The sequence below is a fragment of the Cryptomeria japonica genome, chromosome 2, assembly GCF_030272615.1.
Source record: "Cryptomeria japonica chromosome 2, Sugi_1.0, whole genome shotgun sequence".
Lineage (NCBI taxonomy): Eukaryota > Viridiplantae > Streptophyta > Pinopsida > Cupressales > Cupressaceae > Cryptomeria > Cryptomeria japonica.
The window spans coordinates 503684863-503697100 of record NC_081406.1 but is presented as its reverse complement, the minus strand read 5'-3'; positions in this window follow the sequence as shown (position 1 = coordinate 503697100).

The window sequence follows — 12238 nt, the reverse complement described above, 5'->3', positions numbered from 1 at the left end:
ATTTTATGAGATATTATTGTTTTGTGATTATTGATGAGTGGCAAGCCATCGAGACGATGTCTCTTCCAAGAGGGGAAGGATGTCACGAATCATTTTATTTAATAATGTGCAATTTAAAGATGTAATGTGATTTTGAAATTTAAAATAGATTAGATCATTTATAATCTAGTGTGAGGAAATATAGTATGCTTTTTACTCCTACAATTGATATGAAATTTGACATTTAATATTCTTTTGGGTTTGTCAATATTGATAAACTTTTGAGTGCAAGTAATGCAGGATGAGGTGAAGGAGGTCGAAGGTGAGAACACGAATCAGGTAGAATTGCTTTTAACTAAACGACTTCGATGGTAAAGGGAATCTCCCACACACCACAGTAGAAAAGTTCGTTTGTGCAATTGTGACTTCATCAATGTATGATTTTGTATTAGAAACAAAATGATGTGAGTAATTGGTAATCGTTACATTGATTTCGTCTATAAAAGTGAAAATTAGTTTGCTATTTAGAGTTATGAAATTTATCGACTTAACGTTCTTTATTAAGATGATTTAATGTTTCTAGAAAAAGAGAATGCAAATATAATTTTATTTATGATTGATGTGTTTACAATTATATGGAATTTGTATGCATGAAATTTCGATAATTGTTTTATAATTTGTCTTATTTTAAAGTGATTAAGATAATTTTTATTTCAATTTGAAATATTATGTTTCAAATATTCTTGTATATGATTTAGGATTATATATATATATATATATATCATCTTTATTTTAAAACATTTTTACAAATAGAAATAAATAAATCGGACGTTTAATATATATAAATATACAATTAATTTATATATATATCCTAATGTTTTAAGTAGGTTTTCTTTTTCTTTTTATTTTTTAAAAAAAACCATATTATAAATATATTATTATATATTATTGTTTTATTAATATGTTAATAGTAAAAGGTGGCGGGTTGAAAGAGTAAAATGATTGTTAGAAGCCGATGGTAGAGCCATTTTGGTCGGCTTGGTAGTCAACTTCCTCCACCCACGGTAGCCGTTGTCGAAGCAATTAAATAGGTCGAAGCACGATAAGAGACTTAACACTCCAATGACCCTTGGTGGGTGACTTGGCATGTAACCCCGATCCTCGGTGAATTAGCTGAGAAGTCGATAGATAACTTAAACTCCTCCATTCCACGCAGCACATGTTGAAAACTCAGTTTATTTCTCCATCTCCACGTTGCAAAAAGGAAGGCTCCTTGTGGTAGTATAAACTAAACATAGATAGACTTAACGTGGCATGAAGTTAACGTGGAGATAGACTGAAATTGCTGTAAAGAACTGCAAGAAGAATGAGTTATAAGCTGCAGTGCACATAAGATAACCTACACGCAAGTGACTGCCATATCAAATCTGCAGATAGACTCCCCATCTCACTGTGTTAGGAGAAAAACTTGTCCAACGTAGAAGCCAGTTGAATGCCAAACACGCATCGAAGGATAACATATCTCTCTAACGTGGAAGAATAAGAGGAAATAAAGGTAAAAGACTTCAAAACCCTTGCCATCACCAAGCCCTTAATACAGGAGTAAACGTAGGGAAAAAGTGAATAAATAGAGATGGAGGACGAGAGGAAAACACACACATTCCTTCATTCATTTACACAAGGAAGGAAGAGCGATAAATTCTTGAAGGGAGGGTTAAAATAGAAGAGAGGAGAAGATATTTGGATATTATCGTAGAGATTGAGAGATAGAGATAGTTTTATATAGATAAGAATAGTTGGAGAGAGAGAGACTTGCGATCAAGGCGTGGAATTATTTGACGAAAGAGCGTCAAGGTCGAAATCTTACAAACCACTCTAAGTTTTCAAGAGGTTAGAGTTCTTTGTTTATGTTTATTTTATTTGTTATATTTGGTATAAAATGTATAGAAATGGAAGTTTAGATAATAGGTACGTACATCCAAATGGGTAGCAATTATTATTATTTTATTTGAAATGCTTTGTAAACCATTGTGGAATAGAAGAAAATAATTTAGAGAAAAGACGACGTTAATATCGTATTTTGCCCAAAATTAATTAGTTCTAATTCTATTTTAAGAATGTGTTTGCGTACTTTTGGTTATATATGAGATTAATTTCATACATGTATAACACCTTCTTTTGCATGTACCTTATTTAGTTGAAAGATTGATTTTAAGATTATTGCTTATAAAAGTTTGTCGTTTTCCAAAATATGAAAGATTGTCTTTGATTTAGACAAGTAATGATTAGTAAGGAAAATGATATCTCTATTTTTTTTTTAAAAGAAAGATTGTATTCTCAATGGAATTTGTGTTTGAGGGAATCAAGCTAGGGTTAAGCTTGAGTTAGAAAATTTACCTTTCGGGACGGGTGCCAAATGTGGATGTTTTTAGGCAGAATAGTTGCTTTTTCCAACTATTATTTTGTTGTGCATGGCATATACTCGGCCGAGTTATTGTTTGAATTATCCGTAGAAAATGATGGAAATTCCTTATTTATGCTCTCTACCACATCCTAGTATGATAGCGAATGCTTGTTTCTTAGAATGAAGTAGAAAAATGAAAATGCATATATTATCTATGTAATTTTGTGCCCTAGATTAGTAATCAGATTTATGTCTTTTAATTATGCCCTAGTTTGTTAATCAGATTTGTAACATTTTAGTAAATCATAATTCAGTAAACTCAAAAATGAAGTAAACAAGAGACAAACACAAATACCCTGGGAAAACCTCCAAGGAGGAAAAACCCAGCATTAAAGACCCATAGGTCAGATTATATGTTCTCCTCTAAAATCACAAGTACAATACTTAGCTTCTCTGTCAGATCTAGTCCTTTTTGTATAGCAGATCTGCTCTTTCTAAGTTCTCCAAGTTTGTACAACACCACCTATGTCCTCTTGAACAAATTTGCACAAGTCTGGATGAATTCGCTTTCTCCCTTATGAATTCGCACCTTATTAGCAAAGTTGTTTTCGCATTTGCTTGCAGAATGAATTGGTGTATATTGACTTGCAAATGTCTCTTATTTATACACATCTTTACTCCTTAATTGCAAGTCGGCCTCCTTGAGTTTTGGCGGCAATATATTAGGTGGCGTGTATTTAGCATAGCGTGGATATTGGGCTGGGCATATATTAGGGTCACATTACCCTAGGATAGGGCCCGAACCTAAAGGGGTTCGGATGTTGCCTTAAGGTAATCTGAACCCATACATAACGCTAGTTATAAACAACACTCCCTCTTAACTAGGGAAGAGGAGAATACATAATCTAAACCTTTAGAGTTCCATCTAGCACACAAGCATAGAATGGATCTAGCACACAAGCATAGAATTACATCTTCTACCTAGCACAAAAGCATAGGATGGTTCTAGCACACAAGCATAGAAAGTGTAATACACCAGTGGGTCTTTACATAATTACAATTATCCATCTAGAACACAAGCATAGATTGGATATAATTCATTCTTACACACAAGCAAAGAATGATTCAAAGTGTTATAGATAGAGTCATTGAGATTGGAGCTCCCTCTTAGTCAGGGTTCTATTTTCCACAATACCAAGTCTACCTCTGAAGTATTCAAACTTTACTCTGGATAAAGGTTTGGTAAGGATGTCCGCAATCTATTCATCCATGCTAATGTACTTTAGATGAATGACGCCTCTTTGCACCATGACTCGAATCAACACTCCCTCTTAACTAGGGAGAAAAATAATCTTACAACCAAGTTACATGATTAGTGCCCAACCCTAAGTAATACATTCGATGTTCAATTTGTAATTCGAACTTAGCTATCAACTTTAATACTCCTTAGAGAGGATCACAATAAGTAGCTTGCAATAACATCACATAATAATAGCCCATAGTATCCATCTTACATTCCCTGTAGAGGATGAATCCAAACTTTAACATGTACGCCTGCAAGTCATGAATCCATACATAAGTATATTCATGCACATCGTGGACTCTTTCCATGATATCCATCATTCATTGTCTGCTAAGGATGAAGGAGAACTTTCAATTTTAATCTTCTCTCAGAGAAGATTGCAACACCATCTTTATTTCCATTTTGCACATAAGTATCCTCCTTAATCTTCTCCCAGAGAAGAACGCAATACCTATACCTCAATCTTCTCCCAGAGAAGAATGTAACATCATAATCTTTTATCTTGCACACAAGCAAAGAATGGAATAAACATAATCAGAATATTCTAGTCTTCCATCTTGCACACATGCATACAATGGAACTATATAATATAATCTTCCAACTCGCACACAAGCATAGACTGGTTCCACCTTACATTACCCGCAGAGGGTGGAGAGGATATTTTCTACCATCTTACATTGCCCGCAGAGGATGGTTAACAATTACTCTTCTCCCTGAGAAGATTACAATACCATCTTACATTGCTCGCAGAGGATGGTTAACGATTACTCTTCTCCCTGAGAAGATTACAATACCACCTTACATTGCCTGCAGAGGGTGGTTTGATACAACACAATGTATCACTGAGGTTGAGACTCCCTCTCAACCAAGGCGGTGTTCTTCACAACTCCAAGTCTATCTCGAGCTTCAAAATATTTGGTGAGAACATTTGCAACACAGGATTGTCCTGCCATAAAACACTGAATTGTCAGATATTTATATATAATTTTAACAAGAATCTTGAGAAGCCACACTGCTTCTCTTGAGGCAACACTTGCAACAGTACTCAATGCAACTGAGGACTGTTCACTATAGGCCCAATGGATCATAGAGTATCCCAGTTGAAGGAAATGCTTGAACCGTCTTCCTTGTCTGTAGCATTCTTTGTTCAATCAGAACCTGAGATAATCTTCTAAGGTGATTACAGCTTCAACTCACAATCATTTGTGCTTTGAAAAGTATTTCGGGGCATGCTTAGCAACAATCATGCTTAGCCTTGTTCATGAAGCACTCACCAATCAACTACCTGTCTTCAGATGAATCTGCAAAATCAGATTTAGCTACAGACATCCTCAACTTCTTCAAGTTAGTTTCCATATAAGTTTACAATCTATCATTCTAAGTCTCAGGATATCAAGAGTATAATTGACTTGGAATAATTTCGTTGGATCCTTGACATAATTTCTAACTCCTATCCAATGTTTAGACTGTTGACATCAGTTAGAGTACACTCATCCATATTATCATTTCAAATACTTTAGAGAAAAATGTTAGACCTTTACAAAACCCTAGGCTTGTCAAATGATTGTCAATTATTTCATACCAAGTAATCATTATAGGACTCCCTCTTAATCCTTAACATTTGACAATCAAATATAAGAATCAATAAAGAAGGCACTCATCATATAAATCTGAAGATACCATATTTTCATTTCCCTTATTTTCACTTTCTGTTACGTATCTTTAGTCATCTTTTCAGTAAGGAGATGAGCTGAAGTTTTGTATAGGATTTCATACCTATTTCAAGCTCCCTCTGAAACTTGAATCAAATATTGACTTGAAGAGAACAATCAAATTAAAATTAAATATAAATAATCATAAAAGAAAGCTTATCTCTTTCATTGGCTGGTAATCCTCCAGCATCCTTAAGCTATTCAAGCCCAAGAATCTCTGAAGGTTGAGAGGCCAACCTTACCCTTCACCTTTGACCCTGAGAGTTAAATGAGAGGCTGATGTACAAACTAGTCAACATCTGAATAACCATGCCTGAAAGGAACCTTATATACTGATTAGAAGAACAAATGTCAGTTTCAGGCAAGCGATGTACATAACCAAGTTATCTGAACAAATGAAATTGATAAACCTTAGTGACTCAATCACAATATATAGTTGACCACATACATATAATTGGTAAATATCAAATGGAACAGAATCTTCGTACTTAGCTGAACAAGATCCTAATTATATTCAGCTTTGATGGAAGTAGAATAAACTAACAAGTGAAATGCTTACCTCAACCTGTACTAACCTCAATGCTAATCACAGGAGGAAGCCATTGTCTTATTGAATCATTCATCTTTCACTCTTCCTACATATGCTATTTACTGTAGCACATACTAACCTCTACTATGTAGGACAGAGCATCAAAGCATCATCATAACCAATTAACAATGATATGTTGTTCTTATAAGTGTATAAACGAATTGATATATCATTGTCTAGAGAAGCCCTATGAAGACATGGATCCAATCATCCAGCAATAAGAGACATACCTTGTCAGGGTGATGGAATGATCACAGCCAATCGGAAGAAGTACCTTTTGTGCCATCAAGTAACGCAAAATAACAACAATGGGACAAGGGAAGATTGGCATTTCATGCCTAGCAATAACACTTAGGTCCAATAATAGAGTGTTGCATGTCTAGTAGCAAAATAAATCTACCATTAAAAAAAAACTTCAATCATCATTAATATTGGATCAGATCACATCAAGGTTTAAGAATCATGAAATATATATCAATCTAGGGTTTAGACCAAAATACTTGACACAAAAATTTAAGTAATTACAAAACCTAGAAAATATGCAAACCCTCGATAATACTCTTGATGTGATAGAAAATAAGTTAGAACATCCTTAGCTTTTAGATGAGACCCCAACTAGGGTTATAACAGCAAGGCACACCGATGCAAATGCTCAAGAGAAGTGAACCCTTCTTGAGAGTAGGGGAATGAAGACACTTATTTGATTGAATCCTTCATACCTTTGATGTGGACCCGTCAATGTCCTTATTCTTCAATCTGATTCCCAACCATTTAGTAAGTCATTCCCCTCAAAGGGTACAAACTTTCCAGGAGGCAAAATTGAGTGCCCCATTAAGTCTATCCTCTATCTTCAACCCTGCCATTATCTTAATCTGAAAAATGAACAACAACCAAAAGTAAAAGCTTTACTGAAATCTAAATGTTAGTATAACCTTAGCTCTGATACCATGTAATTTTGTGCCCTAGATTATTAATAAAATTTATGTCTTTTAATTATGCCCTAGTTTGTTAATCAGATTTGTAACATTTTAGTAAATCATAATTCAGTAAACTCGGAAATGAAGTAAACAAGAGACAAACACAAATACCTTGGGAAAACCTCCAAGGAGGAAAAACCCAACATTAAAGACCCACAGGTCAGATTATATATTCTCCTCTAAAATCACAAGTACAATACTTAGCTTCTTTGTCAGATCTGATCCTTTTTGTATAGTAGATCTACTCTTTCTAAGTTCTCCAAGTTTGTACAACACCACCTATGTCCTCTTGAACAAATTCGCACAAGTCTAGATGAATTCGCTTTCTCCCTTATGAATTCGCACCTTATTAGCAGAGCTGTTTTCGCATTTTCTTGCAGAATGAATTGGTGTATATTGACTTGCAAATGTCTCTTATTTATACACATCTTTACTCCTTAATTGCAAGTCGACCTCCTTGAGTTTTGGCGCCAATATATTAGGTGGCGTGTATTTAGCATAGCGTGGATATTGGGTTGGGCATATATTAGGGTCACGTTACCCTAGGATAGGGCCCAGACCTAAAGGGGTTCAGATGTTGCATTAAGGCAATCCGAACCCATACATAACCCTAGTTACAAACAACAATCTAGGCATGCACCAGATTCCCTCTTGCTTTCGAATTCTTTGGTTAAACCAATTCGTGCAGGGTCGGGTATTCTTGATTGACCAAGAATTCCGGGGAAGCGTAAGCTTCAAGGTTGGGCGGAAAAAGCGTCTGATTCTTGTTCTCGTCTGCATTCAAAGGACAGAAGGAAGCAACGCAGACTAAAGATCGACGGATGCATCTTCTTGTATATTCTTAAGGCAATTTAGAAGCCTAAGTAGGAAATAAGAACTTCTTAGTATGAAATTGTATTATTCATTTGCATTATAATGATATATCTATGAATGCTTTTATATCCATATTCGATGTTTGTTTATATCTTGTATAAAATATGCTTAGAGATTGAAATTTAAGTTTATTTATGAATAAAGAGTAGTTTAGGTTTAGATCCTAGATTGACGTCTTTACACTCTCAAGGGACCAAAACTTGACTTCAACCTTCCCGACTTGGTTTGCCACTTCCTAGGGTCTTCTCATACCCCAAACAACATGATTCAATACAATTTAAACTCCCAAATGATTGATTTATACCCAAACCCCAAACTAGGTACCAACTAGGCTCATTTCCCCAATTAGGTCTCCAAACCCTGTTTTTTGGACTTAACTTCCAAAATTACCAAAATAATTGGAAAAATAATCACATATTCAGATACCCTTTTCAGATTTACACAACATTTTAAAAATAATCATACTACTCCTTTGGACCAACTATACGAAATGATGACTTTTACCCCAAAACTAGGCCTAATTAGGCCACTTTTACAAAGCAAGTACCCACAAAACTTACAAACAATACTCCAAACCAAAAAATAGTATTGATTTACCTTCCAAAACAAAGAATTTTAATTCCCATTCAAAGAGACACGGTCATTTGCTACCCCAAAACACAAACCCTCCTTTCTAGGACCAAAAACTAGGGCCTTCTCAAAATGAACCCCACAAACACTTCCAAACCAAAAAAAATGTTTTATCACCTTGAATTAAAAATATATTAACACATTACATCATAAAAACATACCCTCATTAGGGAAAATCTTCAGATCAAATACATGGTACCATGCACACAACACACAACTTGCTTATTTGGTGATCACCATTCAAACATTCATGCTTCTCCTACACACATATGGTTAGTATCTTTTATTTTACAACATATTGGACCCATTACACAATCCAAAATAGAAACAAAAAGTGGAATGGGTCATTCATCCATAATAAACCCCAAAATCCAATAAAAACTATCAAATAATAGCCTCCAGGACAATCAACATTTTGGTGCACAAAATGATTGATTAAACCTTCAAAATGAATTTAAATTATTCTCAGAACATCCACCAAACATTTTCCAATGGGTGTAGATCAATATGAAGAAATAAAACCACAATATGCTTCAGATTTCACTCATGAAATGCAAGAAAAACGTTGAATTTTTATTGCAGCAGTTTGTTTTCACATAGATCAACCTTCAAATCAACATCAACAACCTCTCCACGCGTGAGAATGAGGTTTTTAAAAACTATTATGATTCTTTATGATAAGACTTCTCATGCATTCTTGTAGCTATTCCATCTTTATCTTCCTGATAATGAAGTACCTACTGCGCTTAATCCTTTGTAAGCTCACTGATATTAATCCTTTGTAATTTGCAAAATTCAACCTGATGATAACACCAACAAGTAGAAGCATGTGATTGGGATAGTGTACATTGTTTAAGTCCATCGACATAACATACACTAGCGACAATGGAGAAATCTTGTCTTGCCAATAGCCAATGAGGCTATCGGTAAGACTTATCCCGATGGACACTAGCAAAAAGTAAAATGCATCAGCAAAGGTTACGATGATAAAGGGTCATCAGTGTAGACAAAAGCAATCGAGATTTGTAAAAAAAAATGTTGGGGAAAGTTGAAATTCCAATGAACACCACAAGACAATCGACGATGTTGCCATACCTACAACGACAAAAACGTTGCAGGATGTTGTCACAAACCATATTTATCTATAATTACTTATTTTGAAAATGATGCTTATTTTATTTATTTATGAAATTGAAATGAAATGGAAATGGAATTTTTAGTGAAATAGATGATAATGAAATAGGAATTCAAATGCAATGAAAAGATTTACATTACGTTATTTACGTAAATGCAATTGAATGATCAATATTATTTTTGTGAAACTAGGGATCGTCATTGCCAATGAGCAATTGAGTGCAAGTGAATGTAGGAACATGTGAACGTGGATGAAGGCGAGAACAGGGTTCAGGTAGAGTTGTTTTAGCTCGTGGACTTCACTAAAATAGATGGGAATCTCACACACCACATTAGAATTTATAATCTGCATCTTGTAAAGATGGATGATTTAAATGACTTTATTTGAGTGTTTATTTAAATTGGAATGAGTAGTTTCAATTGATAGATTGATTTAAATATTCGTACATGTATTTTGATGTTTGTATGTGCATATTGTGAAATGGATTAAATATCGCGCTTATATTTCCACTTCTTGATTTATGATAATGATATATATAAACATATATATACGTATATGAATTATATGATGTCTTGAAAAAAAGAAAAGATAATTAAATTTGAATTGATTTATTACTATATATATATATATATATATAGTAATAAATCAATTCAAATTTAATTATCTTTTCTTTTTTTCAAGACATCATATAATTCATATACGTATATATATGTTTATATATATCATTATCATAAATCAAGAAGTGGAAATATAAGCGCGATATTTAATCCATTTCACAATATGCACATACAAACATCAAAATACATGTACGAATATTTAAATCAATCTATCAATTGAAACTACTCATTCCAATTTAAATAAACACTCAAATAAAGTCATTTAAATCATCCATCTTTACAAGATGCAGATTATAAATTCTAATGTGGTGTGTGAGATTCCCATCTATTTTAGTGAAGTCCACGAGCTAAAACAACTCTACCTGAACCCTGTTCTCGCCTTCATCCACGTTCACATGTTCCTACATTCACTTGCACTCAATTGCTCATTGGCAATGACGATCCCTAGTTTCACAAAAATAATATTGATCATTCAATTGCATTTACGTAAATAACGTAATGTAAATCTTTTCATTGCATTTGAATTCCTATTTCATTATCATCTATTTCACTAAAAATTCCATTTCCATTTCATTTCAATTTCATAAATAAATAAAATAAGCATCATTTTCAAAATAAGTAATTATAGATATATATATATATATATATATATATATATATATATATGAGTTCGAATAAAAATTCAATCATACACACATATATACGTACATAATTATTATAAATATAAATAAATATATGCATGAAAGTGACTTATTTGAAAGCAACCTATCCGATATGGTGGCAGGTTATCACTGCAAGTCATAGTCGACAAAGTACATTTATAAGGGGTCGATACTAATCGATTTCACATAACGTAGAGACTTAGAAACTATTGCAAAGTGAAATCAGTATTAATTGACCATGATGTAAACAAAACTTAGAGTTCAAGTTGAATATGGACTGATCGACGTGGCTAAAATCGTCAGAATAAGCATGGCATGGCATGCAAACTAATCCGCATACCAACGATGGTGCATGGGAAGCTAACAAACTACATTGATAGCAATGGGAGTCGATAGTAATATCGACTAAGCAATTGCCTAGCCACATAATAACACCAGTAATAATGAACTTAACGACTTGAGCAGTTTGGTGTCACGTAGTAGATAATGAATATCATTGCATGGAGAACACATAATTATTCGAAACCATTTAGGACTATGATGTTGCAGTTAAACAATGTGTGGTGTCACTTAGATACCAATAAATTAGTCCACCACTATGAGAGATTGGCTCGAAAAAAAGAAATTAATATAGATTTGGTCACTATATATATAGACTGTTGGTTTTGGAGGAAAAAGGAAGAGGGAGAAACACGAGGGAGAAATATGTAGAAAATATAGGTGAAAGAATAGAGAATAGAGATGATAGAACAAAGAATGGAGATGAAAACAACACAACAAAAGGAATTGTAAAATATAGAGAAAGAAAAGCATTGGAAATCTATAAGTGTTGCGATCAGATTTAGAAGAAGAATTAGTGTTGAACATCACAGTTTTGGCATTGAATTTCAGAGGTAGGCTCTTAATCGAGCAATAATTTATTATATATTTATAGAATAAGAATAGAATTATCTTGAGAATTGTTTACTTTAGATCACTAATGAAGAAAGAGTTAAACTTTGAATTAGTTTATGCATTAGAAGTCATGATAATTGATTATATGAAATTTCGTTTGAAGAAGCCATATAGGTATGTGCATTATGAAATGTTGTCTTACTTAATACTCGTTGTAGAAAATTTATTGAATTTAGATAGTTCAATTCGTAAATCATAGAAAACACATGTTAGTGTCAAATTTAATATGTTATTTGAAGGAATAATGTGTACTCGTATTCTATTTGTTTATATGTAAATATACATACATGTGTTACACCTTCTTATTTTAATTCTTGTCTTTGATTTACTTGAAAAGCTAGAATTAAAAAATGAAAGATTGTCTTCTATATATTTATTCTAGTTTCATATGAACATAGAAAAA